General features: G+C 39.3%; 1 protein-coding gene across 7 annotated transcripts in view; it reads left to right on the forward strand.

Annotated features, from left to right (window-relative positions):
- The window catches only part of NAA16 (N-alpha-acetyltransferase 16, NatA auxiliary subunit), an 87,655-nt gene extending 83,775 nt beyond the window's left edge, over positions 1–3,880 (forward strand). For all 7 annotated transcript variants that reach the window (XR_009048987.1, XR_009048988.1, XR_009048990.1 and 4 more), the window contains 2 exons: positions 1,825–1,959; positions 2,232–3,880. The gene's annotated coding sequence lies outside the window, so the exon portion shown is untranslated. The remainder of the gene's footprint in view (positions 1–1,824; positions 1,960–2,231) is intronic.
- The last annotated feature ends 10,955 nt before the right edge of the window (positions 3,881–14,835 follow it).

Below are 14,835 nucleotides of genomic sequence, written 5' to 3' on the forward strand. Positions count from 1 at the left end.
AGGGAATCATGGGTTCGATCCCTGGTCTGGGAAGATCCCACATGCCATGGAGAAACTAAGCCCATGCACCACACCACAACAACTGAGCCTGGGCTCTAGAGCCCGCAAGCCATAACTACTGAAGCCCGCTCGCCTAGAGCCCATGCTCTGCAACAAGAGAAGCCACCTCAATGAGAAGCCCCCACTAGCAACAACTAGAGGAAGCTGGTGCACAGCAACAAAGACCCAACGCAGCCAAAAATAAATAAATATAAAAAAACAGAAAGGTGGAGGCAGAGATTGAGTGATACAGCCACAAGCCAAGGAACGCCTGGAGCCACCAGAAGCTGGAAGAGGCAAGGAAGGATTTTTTTCCCTTGGGAGGGAGCTGGTCTCTGCTGACATCTTGAATTTGGACTCTGGCCTCCCGAACTGTAAGCAAATGAATTTCTGTTTTTGCCAGCCACCAAATTTGTGGTCATGCTTGTTATGGCAGCCATGGGAAACTCATACACCAACCTAAGACATTCCTTTAGAGTTACTTATTTTGTCATCAACACCACTATTTTAAATTTCCCTTTGTTGGATGCCTGGAGATTTTTATAGCGAGTGGCAATGCACCATTGGAAGATTCAGAGGAGCAAGAGGTTGATTCTTTTGCTACATAGGAGAAGCACTATTGAGAACAGGGAAGTGGAAATAGAGCACCAGCATAACACCTTGACCACACTGCTTCTCTGGCAGAACGATTTTAAGAAAGAAGGCAGACTCAGTTGGGGATCTAAAAATTAATTCTCTAAAACTTTCTGAGAGCTCATAAACTAGCAGGTCTTTGCTACCTTCTGTTTAAAGGCCACTGCTGTCTGGCACTGTGAGGCTGGCTTTTCTGGAATTTGCAAGGTGGATTTATTTTCCTCTTATCCCCTCATCTCTGCCTCAGCCCAGAGAGGACTGACCAGCCCCAATACTTTCACTTCCTGCCTCCCCCTTCATCCCTTTTCTGGCTGCTGCTTTTTAAATTTTTTTGGCTGCGTTGGGTCTTCATTGCTGCACGTGGGCTTTTCTAGTTGTGGCGAGCGGGGGCTTCTCTTCATTGCGGTGCGCAGGCTTCTCAGTGCAGTGGCTTCTCTAGTTGCAGAGCATGGGCTCCAGGCACATGGGCTTCAGTAGTTACAGCACACGACTCAGTCGTAGTGGCACTTAGGCCCCTAGACCATGTGGGCTTCAGTAGTTATGGCGATTGGGCTCCGTAGTTGTGGTACATGGGCTTAGTTGTACCACGGCATGTGGGACCTTCCCGCACCAGGGATCAAACCCATGTCTCCTGCATAGACAGGCAGATTCTAAACCACTGGGCCATCAGGGAAGTCCTTGGCTGCTTCTTAATAGAAGAGTGACTTATTGATGGCTAAGTTTGGTCAGGATTCTCAGTAGGGTGGGTTGACCAGTCACATGTACCCCTGTGTGGGATGAGCAGTTGACTGTCCCCTCTTGGACCTGCCTGTGTTCAGGTGGAGCAGGTCATGTGCTTCCAACCTTCATGTCATTGGTGCCCTGGGGCAGGGCCTCTAGGAGGAGGGGCACATCCTCGCCAACTTCTCAGCACAGCCACAGGCCAGACTGCTCTCTATCAAGTGAGGCTGGAGTAGGAGGTCCCCCTGTGTTCTCCAGCTGATGCTTTGGGACTATCTGCCAGTCTTGGTTGATTCTTTATTAGCATCTGAATGCACATAGGGAAAGATCTGATAGCCTTTTCTATTCATGTGCATGTTCGGTGCACAAAGATACTCAGTTTATTTATTTATTTATTTATTTATTTATTTATTTATTTATTTATTTATTTAGAAGCGGCATGCGGGGTCTTAGTTCCCCGAACCTGTGCCCCCTGGATTGGAAGCTCGGAGTCCTAACCACTGGACAGCCAGGGAATTCCCCACAAAGAGAGTCTTTTATCTTCGAAAAACATCAATGAAAATTGTTGTGAGTAGATCTTAAAAGTTTGCATCACAAGAAAAAAAAATTTTAACAACGTATGGTGACGGATATCAACTAGACACTGTGGTTATCATTTTGCAATATATACATATGTTGAATCATTATGTTGTATGATTGAAACTAATATAATATTATAGACCAATTATACCTCAATAAGAAAAAAGAAAAACATCAAGAAAATCCATGTAAATGAATATGGCAATACTTGGAGACCTCATGGGCCTGTGGTAAGAAACTCTTCTATCTGTTTCCCCCAGAAAGCCCTTGAGAGAGTCTCATTTTTGCCAGGGAAGTGAAGGTTCACAGCATCTGGCTCAGTATTTGGTCCAGCTCTCCGAGAGTCAGCCGTGAAGAGGCAGGTTTGGGAAGATAACTCACTGTGGTCCACAGGTGACTCAGAATGGAAGCCAGATGCTACAACATGGCAGAACCTTGAGGACATTCTGCTAAGTGAAAAAACCCAGACATAAAAGGACAAATATTGTATGATTTACTTGTATGAGATACCTAAACTAGTCAAGTTCATAGAAACAGAAAGTGAAATAGAGCTTCCTGGGGCTGTGGGGAGAAGTGAATGGGGAGTTAGTGTTGGGCACAGAGTTTCAGTTTGGGGTGATGAAAAAGTTCTGGGGAAGGATGGTGGTGATGGTTGGACAGCAGAATGAATGCACTTAATGCCACTTAACAATATACTTAAAAACAGTTAAGATGGTAAATTCTACATTATGTGTATTTTACCACAATTAAAATGGAAAGAATGGATCTAGAGATTGATAACATAATTAGGTATGGTCAGTGCTCAAGGGATCCCATGGAATGGGAGGGAGTGCAGGATGGGTTCTGTCAGTTATGTGATATAAGGTGGGGATCTGTGGTCAAAGGTGGTTGGATTTCTTCTGTTACTTTACATTTCCCAGCTGTATCCCTCAGTGGATCTAGAAGAACAGACCAGAAAGCATCCTCACACACTAAACGAACGAACCAAACAAACATGGCATAATTGTACTTGGAATACAGCAAGCTTTTGCGTTTGCTAGATTTGAAGGAAAGGTCTAGCAAAGCTCTTTCTCACCTGGCTCCATGTCTTCAGATGTGATGACTGCTGTCACTGAAACCAGGGTGATTTTGTGAGGCACAGCCTCTAAACCAGTGAGAGTTCCAGAACTTTCTTGGTTTGGGATTCTTCTGAGCATCTGATGACAAATATCAACTTTCTTACCTGAAAAATCCACACATACACATCCAGTCACGGCTCCAGTAAGGAGTTTGTGGACCTAGGGTTACACACGCCTGCTTTAGACGCTGAATAATTTTATCTAGGCATTTGCCTGCTATGTCAGCCTGCCAGCCGTTGCCACCAGGTCAGTGTAGGCGCCAATTAGGCCCTTGCTCATAGGTGCTCCTAGAAGCTTACAGTCTGGAAGAAGACATGCACAATATTGGTTGGGATTTCCAAGTTTTAAGTGACAAAAATCTAACCTAACAAGCTTAAGCTAAAAGTCAATATATTGGGTATTCATTGCAGCACTATTTACAATAGCCAGGACATGGAAGCAACCTAAATGTCCATCAACAGATGAATGGATAAAAAAGATGTGGTACATATATACAATGGAATATTACTCAGCTGTAAAAAGCAATGAAACTGGGACATTTGTAGAGGCATGGATGGACCTAGAGACTGTCATACAGAGTAAAGTGAGTCAGAAGGAGAAAAACAAATATTGTATATTAACACGTATATGCAAGATATAGAAAAATGGTACAAATCAACTGGTTTGCAAGGTGGAAACAGAGACACAGATGTAGAGAACAAACATATGGACACCAAGAGGGGAAAGCGGGGAGGGTTAGGGGTGAATGAACTGGGAGATTGGGATACCAAATTGTACACTCTAAATATATGCAGCTTATTGTATGTTAACTGTATCAATAAAAGTTCTAACACAAACAAACAAAAAGTCAATATATTGGGACTTTCCTGGTGACGCAGTGGTTAAGAATCCGCCTGCCCATGCAGGGGACACAGTTCGATCCCTGCTCCAGCAAGATCCCACATGCCACGGAGCAACTAAGCCCATGTGCCACAACTACTGAAGCTCATGTGCCTAGAGCCCCTGCTCCACAACAAGAGAAGCCAGCACGTTGAGAAACCTGGGCACCACAATGAAGAGTAGCCTCTGCTCACCACAACCAGAGAAAGCCATGCGCAGCAACGAAGACCCAATGCAGCCAATAAATAAATAAATAAATTAGGTAATTAATTAAAAAAAGTCAATATATTGGTTCTTTTAACTGGGATAATGGGTTGCAGGTACTGCTGGATTCAGGCTTAAAGAATATTGTCAGGGGTTCAGTCTCACCATCTCACAATTCTGCTCTCCTCTGGGGTCTTAGGTTTTCGCATGGAGGCTAAGCTCTAGGCATGCATATTAGTACTAGTGATTTTAGGAGGAGAAACAGATTCTTCTCTTCCAGCATCCAAATCAAGCCTCCAAAAATGGTTTACTTGGGTCACAGACCCTCCTCCTCTCTGTGGCCAGCCTGCCTCTTGTGCTCCCCCATGCATGGGGGAGGCGGGGGCATGTAACTGACAGCCTTAGAAAGTGGAGAAAGGAGTTCCTGACAAGAAAAGATCCTGTACAGAATAAAAGTAACAAACGTTTGCTGCAGACATATATACAAATGACTGCAGGTCAGCATGACGAACACTATAAAGGAAGCACAGTGAAGTCTAGTGCGGACAGAGAAGGGCTCATCAATTCTACTGGAAATGTTTGGAGTAAAGACAAGTAAATCTTCATAAACGATATCATGTATGATCCAGTTTTTTAAATAAAAATAGAAATATATTTATTTTGCTAAACATTGTTTATCAATACCTCCATGGCTGTTGTCTTTTTTGTTCATTGTTTTATTCCTAGATCCAAGCACAGTGCCTAGATACTTTAGGAACTCAGTGAATATTTGTTGGATTGGAGTTTTAGAACAACAGTAGGGTAACTTCCTGTTTAGACTGAGATTTAAAGAAACTGAAGCACAAAATATCACACTGGTACACTTAACGTCCCATTTCCTGGTTTGTCTTTAGTAAGCTCTTATCTACAGAGACTCAGCTTTGAAACAATACCAGCACTCGGTTTCATTTGTATTGTTATTATTTTTTGTCACCAACATCTGACAGCCTTGATTTTGTAAGTTCTCAGGCTCTTTACCCCATTATTAAATGAAGCATGTACATGAGAACACTAAGCAAATATGAAACCTTAGAAAAATGTAACCTGCTTTTATTATAAGAAGTTTGGAAATGTCATAGTCTTTAACGTATTCTTGTGACGTAATTAGAGTCCTTGGAAGAACCAAAGATTCTCTTAGCTTGTTTCTCTTTCTATCCAGTCCCTCCCTAGAGAATTTATTTTTTTCACTGTGGCCCAAACAGACCTGAAATGACATGGAATTTAGGCAGGCTGCATATGTTGGAACTAATACCTAATCAGGATCTAGTGAAAAAATTACTAAGGTGAGGAGTTTTGATATAGTAATATTTAACTGTTACTTACATCAAATAGCTTTTTTTTTCCTGGCTGCGCCGAATGGCTTGTCGGATCCTAGTTCCATGACCAGGGATTGAACCCCAGCCCTCTACAGTGAAAGGCAGAGTCCTAATTACTGGACTGCCAGGAATTCCCTCAAGTAGCCTTTTGAGCTTTGTTTTTGAGTATCATCACTTCACACCTTAGGCCAGCTCATTCCTCAAAGGCTCCGTGCTGATTTTCCTCTCCCACTCTCATCATTGGTTCATGCTTGACCTTCTTTTAGTTTATCTACTTGTGTGTTTATTTGTTAATAATATGAACTCACCCATGAACTCACTATCCAGTTAGAGAACTAACACATGGACAAAAACTTCCACATTCTGTGCGCTCCTGTCCTGGCCCATTCCCCTCTGCCCCTCCCACTTGTATAGCCACAATTCTGAATTTTGTATTTTTATTCATTCTTGATTTCACATATTTTTTATCACACATATATGCATGCAAACAGATTAATGATTAGTTTCAACTGTTTTTGACTTTTATAAAAAGGATATTATGCTGTATATAGTCTTCTGGGACTTTTTTCCCACTTAGTTTTCTATTATTAAGTCATTTACCTTTTTTTTTTCCTTAGGTTTAAAATCTAGTTTTTTTATTGAAAGATTTTTTTTATGTTTTTTTGTTGTTTTTTGTTTGTTTTTTAGGATGAAGTGACAATTCTGTCTACCTCTTCTCTCCAGATTTCAAGCAGCATATTTATAGGAAATTGACTAATTCTATTAAAAGAGTCATTTACTTCTCTTACTAAAAGCTGTGGGCTGCTGTGATTCATTCATCTTCACTGCTGTATAATATTTCATTGTGTGAATATACCAACATTTATTTATCTGGCCTCCTGCATACTGGAGTTTAGGCTTTCATATTTCTTGCTCTAATGAACATTTTCATAAATGGTTTTCTCTCCTGACATACCTGCTGGAGTCGCCCTCGGTTTATACCTATGAATGGAACGTGGGCCATTGTAGGATGTATGGATGTTCAACTTTGCAGTATAAAGCCAGACTGTTTTCCAAAGCAGTTGTAACAATTTATATTCTCACCGTCCTATTGACCTTTTCAGCACTTGGTATTGTCAGACTTCTCAATTTTTGCTGACAAAATGGATGTAAATTGGTATCTCTTTATGGTCTTGATTTGCGTTTCCTGGGTTACTTATGAGGAATTCAATAAATGCAACAGGAAAAAAATGATTCTCCATATGAAAAATAAATCAGATTCCTATCTCACATCAGACATGCAGATCAACTCCAGGTAGATTAAGGATTCAAATATCAAAAGCAAAACTTAAAAACTTTTAGAAAAAAATATGAGTGAATACCTTTAGATCTGAAGGGTAGGGAAGGATTTCTTAGACATTGGACCCAAAAAGCCCATTATCAAGTAAGTGTGTTGACTTTGACTATATTGAAATTAAAAAATTACATTAATCAAAAGACGTTAAAGAAGGTGAAAAGACAAATGACAGAGAAGATGTATCATATAAAACAAAGAATCTGTATCAAGAATATTTTAAGAACGCCTACAAATCAATAAGCGAAGGACAATAGCCCAACAGAAAAATAAGCAAAGACATAAATGGACATTTCACTGAAGAAGAAACACATAAAGCCAATATCCATATGGCAAGACACCCAGTCTCCTCAATTTAAGAAGCATCTTTTGAGGAAAAACAGGATACTTTAAAAACTTATCTACTAAAGTTTTTAGGCTAAAAAAAAATAAACATCTAGAAAAACAAAATGCAAACAAACATTCATCCAATATTCCAGGAAAAGCAACCAAAATGAGAGGAAAGTAGAATATTTACCAATGTATTTTAAGCTTATTCTCTGAGTTTGAGGATTTCTGCTCTCTTACACACTGTTGGCACTCAACAATGGTTAACTGATTGATTCACTGTGACTGATTTTCTGTAAGCCTAACTTTGATTTCTTTTAGACTCAGAACAGATGGGCACATAGTTTTAAGACATTAATAAACATTATAGAACATGATCTTCTTTCTCCGAACTCTGTGCCCTGTTGGCTATGAGAATAAAGCATCCACTTGAAGGAAGAAATCAGATTTAATCTAAAAGGCATGGTATAGCTACGGCCCGCCCAGACCCTGTGGGTGAAAACAAAGTGCTTAGTCAGCACTGCTAGAGCGAATCAGAGCACAAAAGAGGATGGGAATGCCCCCAGGCCTCCTCACATACTGATCTCGAAATCAAATGAATGTGCTTTTATAAAACAGGCACTACATTGTAAGGTGCTCTCAGAGAACACTGGTTTAATAAAGGTGACATTCCAGAGAGTAGTTGCTTCTTTTGTATCAGATTAAAAAAATATGAGCTCATAGTACTTTATTTATAATTTTATATTCAAGAAAACAGCTCCAAATGTTAATATTTCTGAAAATTGATCTGTAGAGGAGTATCTAAAGACAATTGATGTAAAAATATTGCCTTGGATTTTCTGCAGGAAGCTATAACCTTAGTGTGTATAATCTTTATCTAGATAATGTGAAAATACATAATAAAAGACCTAAAATTTTATATTATCTTTGACCCAGCAAGTTAACACCTGTGAATTAATTCTAAGGAAGCAATCATGGATGAGCCTAAAGATATAGCTACTAGAATTTTCATCAGAGCATCATCGATGAAAGTGAAAAAGTAAAAACAATCTAAGTGTTAAAAATGAGGAATTGATTAAATTGCAATTTTCCAACACGTCTATTAAAATAATGAGAAAACATATTTGACATGGAAACTGATTTTACAGTTACAGGTTAAAAACAGAATGTAAGGTATGATCTTATTTAAAACATATACGCTAATGCATGCCTAAAGAAAACAGACTGAAAAGATAGACAACAAACAAGAGAAGAGAAAATACAGCACAAATGATTAGAAGGTCATGGATTACAGATAGGGTAGCAGATGGAAAGGGTAGGAGTAAAAGCACAAACACAACAAACAAACAAACAAAACTTAGAAAAATAATGGATTGAAGGAATGAAAGATGGAAACTTTAATCCACCCTCAAAAAAGAAAAATAGTGAAGATTATGTCTAGAATATGAAGAATATCAGGTCCAAAGTGGTATAATTGTTACACTAAAATTGAAAGGATTGGATGCTCTGAAGGGTATATACATCGGGAAAATGTGTGTTAGATCCAGGGTTCAACATTTCTTTTTCTTTCCTTTTTTTTCCTTCCTTCCTTCCCTCCCCCCCTCCCCTCCCCTCCCCTCCCCTCCCTCCCTCCCTCCCTTTCTTCCTTCCATCCTTCCTTCCTTCCTTTTTTCTTTCTTTCATCTCAGTTCCCCAACCAGGGAGGGAATCCTCGCCCCCTGCAGTGGAACGGTGGGGTCTTAACCACTGGACCACCAGGGAATTCCCAAGGGCTCAACATTTCTGAGTGCCTACCATGGGCCAGGAGCTGTCGATGTGCCTTATTTTATCCTTTTGGGCAACCCTGGAATAAGTAAGGATCAGACAGGTCAGGTGGTCTGCTCAAGGGCACATGGTTATGACATGGTGGAGCTGGGGTTCTCAGCCAGGCCTGGGTGTAGCGAGTGCACCATGGCGAGAAAGAAACGATTGGTAACTATGATTTTTAATGATTTTGAACTTAAACCCCAACAATGGAGGAAAAGGCCAGCAAACTATGGTATATCACAGATGCCTCTCAAAAATAACAACGTTGTGGGCTATTTCTACAGCTAATATTGTATATATGAAATGTCATTAAGTGGAAAAAACAGAACCCAGGATTGTCTATGCACACTGATGAGAGCTTGCCGAGAACATGTGCTCATGCTGACCAGGACTGGAGGTGTTTGTATGACGTGTGTTGATGCATTACTGAATGTGTAAGAGGCTTTTGTGCAAGTGAGGACCATTTCTTTCTATTATGTCTTATTTAATGTAACGATGTATTCTTCTTATACATATTTTGAACAATTAGCATTCCTTTAATCATTAAAATTTATACTTTTGAATATTTACATGACTTTCACAACCAATAAATTAAAAAATTGAATTTTGACAAATTAAATTCCCCCATGCATATCAGCATTGATGAAAAACTGTCATCAAAATTTTCTAAACATTTGATGAAGTTACCAGTCCAATAGACTAACTCCTTATAAATGTTTTAAACACCTAAAGAATTAGTCCACGTACACTAACACAAAGATCGTACCATTAAAAAGTAAAAGTAAAATGATCACACAGTGGGTAGTCTTGTCTAACTTCTTTGGCTTACGATATTTTTGAGATTCATCTGTGCTGTAGCATGTATCAATACTTTGATCCTTTTTATTGCTGAATAGTATTTCATAGGATGAATGTGCCACAATTTATTTATTGATTCACTTGTTCTAATTATTTGGTGAACAAAACAATGTCATTTGCAGCAACATGGATGGACCTAGAGATTGTCGTACTGAGTGAAGTAAGTCAGACAGAGAAAAACAAATATAGTATGATATCGCTTATATGTGGAATCTTAAAAAAGATACAAATGAACTTATTTACAAAACAGAAATAGACTCACAGAGGTAGAAAACAAACTTATGGTTACCACAATTCTCTGTGATGGCTTACATGGGAAAAGAATCTAAAAAAACAAAAAACAGTGATATACGTATATGTATGATTGATTCTCTTTGTTGTACACCTGAAATGAACACAACAGTGTAAATGGACTATACTCCAGTAAAAATTAAGAAAAAATAAAAGCATTTGGGTAGTTTCCAGTTTGGGGCTTTTATGAATAAAACTGCTGTTAGCCTTCACATGCTGACCTTTGTGCAGTTATAGGCTTTTATTCTTATTTTGTTCTTATTCTTATTTTTATTCTTATACCTCCTCAGAGGCATCTCTTTGACCTGATTCTATTTCTGCTTTTTCTTATGGTTGCAGTAATCTTACCAGATTCTAAAGGTAAAAACAAAACAAGACAAAATTAGACCTTGTGTATTATCTGCTGATTGGTTCTTGGTTGAGACCTCAATTTGGTTTTATAGTCCATGGTAATACAAATCTGAGTCTTTAGTTCAGTTCCTTTTATACTTCATTCAGTTCCATCTGGTTTTATCAGTGGGAATTTTAAGTCTATTACTTTCTCGTACATTTTAATTTATGAAACAATGTCTTCCTCGGAAAGGATGCTGGTTTGGGTTTCACATGGCTGACATTACCAAACTCATTGTCTTGCCATTATTATATATTAACCTCATTTGATATATTAATTGAAAACACATCACTGTACTATGAGTGTGTGAACATCTCATTACAATGAAGCATTTAGAGGTTTTTCCCTAGACAATGAGGGACCAAGTTAATTCTCCTCTTTGGGCCATCTAACTAGTTTATCATCTTTGAACACAAGAATTTTGATTAGTTATTGTGTTCTAGCTGATTGAGGACTGGATTCCTCTCTATCATGTTATTAAGTTTTTCCTGCTTTTGGTACAGTACCTACTTTTCCTAGAGTTGCTTCATTAACTTGTGGATTTCTACCATTGCTTACACAGATTTTAAAAGAACTATGCTTCTTAAACCAACATGACCTTAAAAGGAAGATACAAACATCCACGTATATTAATAAATGTAATTTTTTTACAACTGCCTTTTCATACATTTTATATTGACTTTGTTTCTTTTGAGTATCAGAACTATTATAACTTTTAGATGCTCACAGAATCACCCAGTTCAACTAAGATAATTTACACCAATGGTTCTCAAAGTGTGGTCTCTGGACCAACAGCAGCAGCTTCACCTGGGAATCTGTTAGAAATGCAGATTATTGGGCCCTGTTACAGATCTGTTGAATCAGAAACTCCGGGGGCAGGGGGGCCAGCAGTGTGGGTTTCAACCCCTCCAGGTTGTTCTGATGCTCTCTCAGGTTTGAGAACCACTGATTCACATTGTGTATGAAGATGATGATACTTAAATTATCATTACATGGCCAGTGGGAGCCCACTCTAAGTTACTCGACTGCAGCTGTTTTTAAAAAGCATCTTTGCTTTCTGGGAACAACAAGATAATCCAAAGTGATTTTTTTCCCGCCTTCCCTAAGATCTTTGGTAAGCTTCTCTCCAAGGAGTCCTTTTTCCATTTAGTGAAATTAGAGAACAGAATCCTACTATTAGTGATGACATGCTTTAGGGAGTAACCAAAGAACAGCTGCTGATGTTAGGACACATTCAGTGAGAGAGCTGAAAGGTGCTGTACTCACACTGATATTTTTTCCCATTGAACATATTAAGGTACTGAATTCTACTTTACTTACAGTATGAAGTTTTATCAAACGCTAACATTTTCTATGTTGACAACATAGAACCTACTTTCTTTTTTACTTTTTGTTTCTTTTTCATGAAAAGTTACCCAAACTCTTAATTTTTAAAAAGTTAGACTACATTTCCTTCTCAGAAGGTCATCTTTTTGAAGAGTATTTCAAGAGGATGAAAGTATCATCTAAGGAGAGATGGGGATAGCTTTACAGCAAGTTCCTCTTCACAGGGCGGGGTCAAGAGGTATGTTACTTTCACCACCCTGGGAACCCCTGTAGCTGGTCTGTTTTTTATTATTGAAAACCTATCATTGCCTTATTTACATTTCATTGCAGTTAGTATGGTCATCTCAAAGTTTTCTCTACCAGGAGATTCTGGTAAAACGTGTTATTCAGAAGGGAATTTTGCATTCTTCTTTCTACTTCTCTCTACACATACAATGCTGATGGTGTGTATGCTAAGTTTGTGTGTATCTTCATTTATTCATTTCTATTCATGTGAGCATCTGTATTAGGAGACAGGAAAGAGTCAAGTGATCCCATTGGAGTGTACAAAACAGTGTCATGGAATGTAGAAGGTGGAGAATCTGCCATCTAGACCTCAGACAGCCATCATGTACCACTTCACATCTATGGTTATATCCCCTAACCCCAACCAATCAGATGTTCATCCAAAATAAACCCTGGGTAGCGGGGACAGGCAATGTGAAGGCGGAGGCAGAGGAGGACAAATAAAGGTCAGATGAAGATCTGGCCCATTTTGAAGAATTTTAGATCTCTGTATGTCTTTTTTTTTTTTCTCCTAACAATGGTGGAAATAATCTCTTGCATTAATAGACTGTTAGTTTTATTGTAATTTAAAAATATTGGGGACTTCCCTGGTGTCACAGTGGTTGAGAATACGCCTGCCAAGGCAGGGGACATCAGGGGTTTGAGCCCTGGTCTGGAAAGATTCCACATGCCTCAAAGAAACTAAACCTGTGTGCCACAACTACTGAGCCTGTGTGCTGCAACTACTGAAGCCCGTGTGCCTAGAACCTGTGCTCTGCAACAAGAGAAGCCACTGCAACGAGAAGCCCGTGCACTGCAACAAAGAGTAGCCCCCGCTTGCTGCAGCTAGAGAAAGCCCGTGCAACAAGGAAGACCCAACACAGCCAAAAACAAATAAATAAATAAATTTTAAAAATAAATAAATAAAAATATTGGACTATGTATTTGAGCTAGGTGGTCTTTATCGGAGATTAACTAACACCACTTATAAAATAATCAAGTTAATTATTGCCTATGGAGCAGTGGAGAAATTAGCATTTGCTTTCAGGTAGACTAAGCCAGCTCCACATTTAGTACTGTCAGAGATTTACAGCAGTACAGAGAAACGCTGATGGAAACATGGAGATAAACAGGAGATGGACTTGTCCTCAGAAAGGAGTGCCAGATTCGAGTATGCCAGAAAAATGACTCCCTGGGTGATCTTTGGAAGGTCAATTCAGCTCTTTGTGGCTCAACTCCTTGGTTTACTAGGCCTGGCAAAAATTTGTTCTTCCTTAACTTACTAATAACGTAGAGCTAAATGTATGAAACATTTGAGTTTTTGGAAGACAATGCAAAAAACAGTCATATTATATATCTGTTTTTATTTTCTAATACATTTGTAAATAAATGTGTCAATGTAGACATTTTATAAAGGATTTTTGCATGTGTCATCTTATTTAAATGCCCCCAAAGCTAAAGAACTCAGGTTGTTTTCTTATATTTAAGGAAATTGAAGCTCAGAAAAGTTCCACGTCGTCCCCACAGTACACAGGTAGTTTAATGGCAAGGCAGACACCTGAGTCCAGGCCTTCTGGCCCCTAGTTCATTGTGTGCTTTAGCCTGAAACCAGCTGTATTTTTTGTGACTAATTAGAGGAATGTGTGTGGTAGTCATTCATTCATTCATTCAAATGTAAATGACTTACCTTGTGCCTGTCGCTGGAGTAAAAAGCACCTCTGCAACTTGCAAAGCTGTTCTGGGTTGCAAAAAGAGTGCTAGCTCATTTCTAGCATTAGAAGTGTTATTTTTCCTCTGTGACATTAAGATGCTACAAAGGGCTGGAAAGTAGGTTTTAAGCCACGTTCTTCCTTCCCATTGAGTTGTTTGCTTGTGGCTTGAACCGCTCCAATTCATCACCTGTAATCAAGTTAGGCAAATGGCTTTTGAATGGGCTGTGGGCTGTGGGCTGTGGCTATGATGGGGTGGGCGCAACGTTGCTGGAGACAGCAGAGAAAGCGGGACAGATCCTGGTCCTGGCAGTGGACTTCTGGGGACAGCTCTCTCCTCTTTGTGCTCCCCAGATGGTGGCAGCAGAAAGTCGTAGAACCTGGCACTAGGGAAACTCTTGACCTGAGACTCTCTGTGGGTTGGTCACATTAAGATGCTTTTCTTTCTTTAGGAGTTAAAAGTTAAACGCACACCTACCATATGATCCAGTCTTCCTACTCTTAGGTATTTATCCAAGAGAAACAAAACCATCTGCCCATACTTGTGTACAAGTTTTATTTGTAGTAGTCAAAACTGGAAACAACCCAAATGTCCATCAACTGGTGAATAAACAAATTGTGGTATATCCATGCAACGGAATATTATTTAGCAATAAAAATGAGTCAGCTATTGATACATGCAACAACTTGGATACTCTCAAAATAATCACAGAAGGAGAGTATGACTGTATGAGTCCATGTATTTAAAATTCTAGTAAATGCACACTAATCTATAGTGACAGAGAGCAGATCAGTGGTTGCCTGGGAATGGGGCTGGAGGGGATGACAATGGGGCAAGAGGAAACCTTTGGGGGGGTGGGTGGCTACATTCACTGTCTTGTGAACAGATGTCAAAACTTATCAGATTGTAGACCCAAAATTTGTTCTGTTTATTGTATGTTGATTATATTGAGATAACTCTGTAAAAAAATCACATGCAGGTATTTTTCTTTCTTTGAAAGGT

Source organism: Hippopotamus amphibius, chromosome 14 (assembly GCF_030028045.1).
Source record: "Hippopotamus amphibius kiboko isolate mHipAmp2 chromosome 14, mHipAmp2.hap2, whole genome shotgun sequence".
NCBI lineage: Eukaryota > Metazoa > Chordata > Mammalia > Artiodactyla > Hippopotamidae > Hippopotamus > Hippopotamus amphibius.